The sequence below is a fragment of the Crocodylus porosus genome, unplaced genomic scaffold (assembly GCF_001723895.1).
Source record: "Crocodylus porosus isolate Cpor-Errol unplaced genomic scaffold, CroPor_comp1, whole genome shotgun sequence".
Lineage (NCBI taxonomy): Eukaryota > Metazoa > Chordata > Crocodylia > Crocodylidae > Crocodylus > Crocodylus porosus.
This window is the reverse complement of record NW_017728906.1, coordinates 166,030,306-166,032,974: the sequence shown is the minus strand read 5'-3', so window position 1 is coordinate 166,032,974 and position 2,669 is coordinate 166,030,306. Positions and strand designations below refer to the sequence as shown.

Below are 2,669 nucleotides of genomic sequence, written 5' to 3'. Positions count from 1 at the left end.
GTATTATTAATACAATCATGTAATTATAAATACCAGGGCACTCATTGATAGGGAACTACCACATTAATGATTTTATACTTTTTGCAGAAACTGCAAATTTGGTAGGTCCCCCATGAAAAAGCACCAAGTCAGGAGCAACCAGGAAGAAAAGAAGAGAGAGAGACAGAGAGTGAGAGTGAATGCATCAAAAACAAAAGAGCAGAAAGCCCTGGCATCTTCAAGCATTGTGGGGAGGGAAAGGAAAAGAGAGGGGAGAGATTTTTGTGGTGGAGTGTGATGGATCCCCCTCCCCCACACCTCTGATTGGCCGAGGGTCCCTGGAGATTGACACGCTGGGACCATGAAATACAGAGCCAGCCTCTGTGAATTAGGTAGGACCTTACTCATAGCGTATGGGCCCTGGCTGCCTATTCCCTTGCAGCCAGTTCAAGGGCCTCTGTTTTCCTCTATCCGGGCTGTTCTCTCCTGCTGTTTCTCCCTTAAAGTAATGAGGAGCCCCTGGCTCCCTGTTATACTAACTTCTTGGCCAAAAATAATCTTTGTTTTTTTTGGAGTGTGCATAAAGCTCAAAAAAAGGAAAGAACCCCACATTATTTGAAAAAAAAATCTCTCAGTTTGTCTTATCCATTTTAAAGTTATAGGAGAAAAATAATTATAGGAGGCTGGGTTCCATGAACTACGTAAATCATTGGCATCAGTACTGGAATAACAAACCCCGCTCTGAATAATAATTTGTTTTCCAACTAATCATTGCAAAGCTAACATTTACACACCACGGACTGCCAGAAGAACATCTCCCAAGTCATTTAACATACAGTTCTGCAATGACTGAGTGCATACAAGTAGAGAGAGTATTTAATTAGATTCCATACTTGAAGTATCTGGTCTCCAGCAAGGAGCCTTCCATCTCGGGCAATGATCCCATCTCGGTACACCTCCTGAATAACAATGTTGATCAATGGCGTTTCATTGCCACCCACTATGCTAATGCCCAGCTCAATATAAGGATTGGACCGGTGAATTTCAATTGTAGTGATCTCTCCTTCAGGCAAGCTAGGTAGCGGCTGGGTTGCTGCCAGGTTAAAGAAAACAAAACAAGATGAACCTTTGTACTTCGATACATTTTCAACACAGCAAATTCCTGCATGACGATATAGGCAACACTAGATGACAAACAAAAATTGGATTGCCTCCACTGTTTTCTGGAATAGCTACTTATTATAAAATATCTTGAGACATTTAACAGGGCCCACACCATTCAGAAAGTTAAATATTACTTTAAAACAAAGAGGAAATTTTGACCCTTAAGGGACCTGCCCTTTAAAAATAGTTATCTGCTTTTCCCAACATTTTCTTCTCAGTTAGCCTTTGCAAGTATCAAAAGCTCAATATAAAATGATAAGAGAAAATAGAAACAACACCTAGGGCCTATCCCAAGCCAGTGAAACAGTCTTTAGCCTTCTTCCTTAACTGGCTGTTACATTAACAACTAAATTAATAGCTGCCGTCAATTTACCAGGTCAAGGGTAGTAGCAAGCATCTCCAAACACAGCACACAGAGACAACTAATATAAAAGAGGAGGATGCTAACAAATGGGGGGGGGGGCATAGGCTACAACAGGAAAAGGAAGGGGAAGAACCACCTTCCTCTGTGGTATGGGTGAGCATTTCCTCTCTAAAATCCCAGATGCTAGAGGTGTTACTGTTAGTTCGATGCAGATGAATGCAGGAGTTACTCAGTTGCCTTTTCGTTCGAACAGGACAATGCTCCATAGGTGGGAAGCCTGTTGATCCAGGAGGGGAAAAGAAAAATCTCATCTTAGAAACTAGCTTAAGCAATTCTGCAGAAAACGCATTGCCTCAATGCAGCTACCACATCAATAATCCTAGTAGGATGATTAACACGAACTACAGGGCCTGGTAGATTTGTGGTATAGCACCATGATGCCACCACAGTAAATTAAGAATTACTAGTGGACATACATAACTGGAGATGTGGAAATCATTATTTATTTACAGGAGAAGCTTATTTGGAAATTTCTAGGCTTGATCTGGACAGGAAATTAAAAAAGATAAGCTTGACATACTGTCTGTCATGGCACTCTCTTCATAAGCAGGGTTGTCAAGGCCAGGTTCATCTGTCCACAGAGGAAGAGCAGTGGATGTAAAGTTCTGTTCCACTGGCACTGGTCCTGTCCCAGTCTGGTCTGCATCAGGGGAGACGGTGCCCGGGCAATCTGTTACACAATGCCCATTTTCACTCTCAGCTTCTGACTGTGGTTTGCTTGTCTTCCTTCTCTCCAGTGCAACCCTTCGATGCGAAGCTCCGGGACACCTACGGATAAGAAAAGATATGCTGCATCCACATACAGAGGAACGAAGAGGTGGAATTACACAGCAGAGGGCCTGCACAATTCAGTAAAACAAAAATTGATTTCTTCACTGCAAAAATTTAATTCAGCAAAGCCATAGTTCTCAAATCATATTGCTTTCTTTGTAACATTTCTACTAAGTTTTTCCCTCCCGTCAAGTGAGAAGTATTATAATACTACTATGGAGCTAAACCCTGAAAAGTTTTCTTTTTAAAATATTTTAAATGAATTTTCCAGTGTTTGGAATAAACAAAAACGTAAAACTAGGTCTATGGAGGAGGAGTCTTGCTATGAGAG

At 41.5% G+C, this 2,669-nt stretch overlaps 1 protein-coding gene across 2 annotated transcripts in view; it reads right to left on the bottom strand.

The window, feature by feature from the left end:
• LNX2 (ligand of numb-protein X 2) overlaps positions 1–2,669 on the bottom strand; it is a 91,343-nt gene that overhangs the window by 19,118 nt on the left and 69,556 nt on the right. The gene's annotated exons all lie outside the window — the stretch shown is intronic.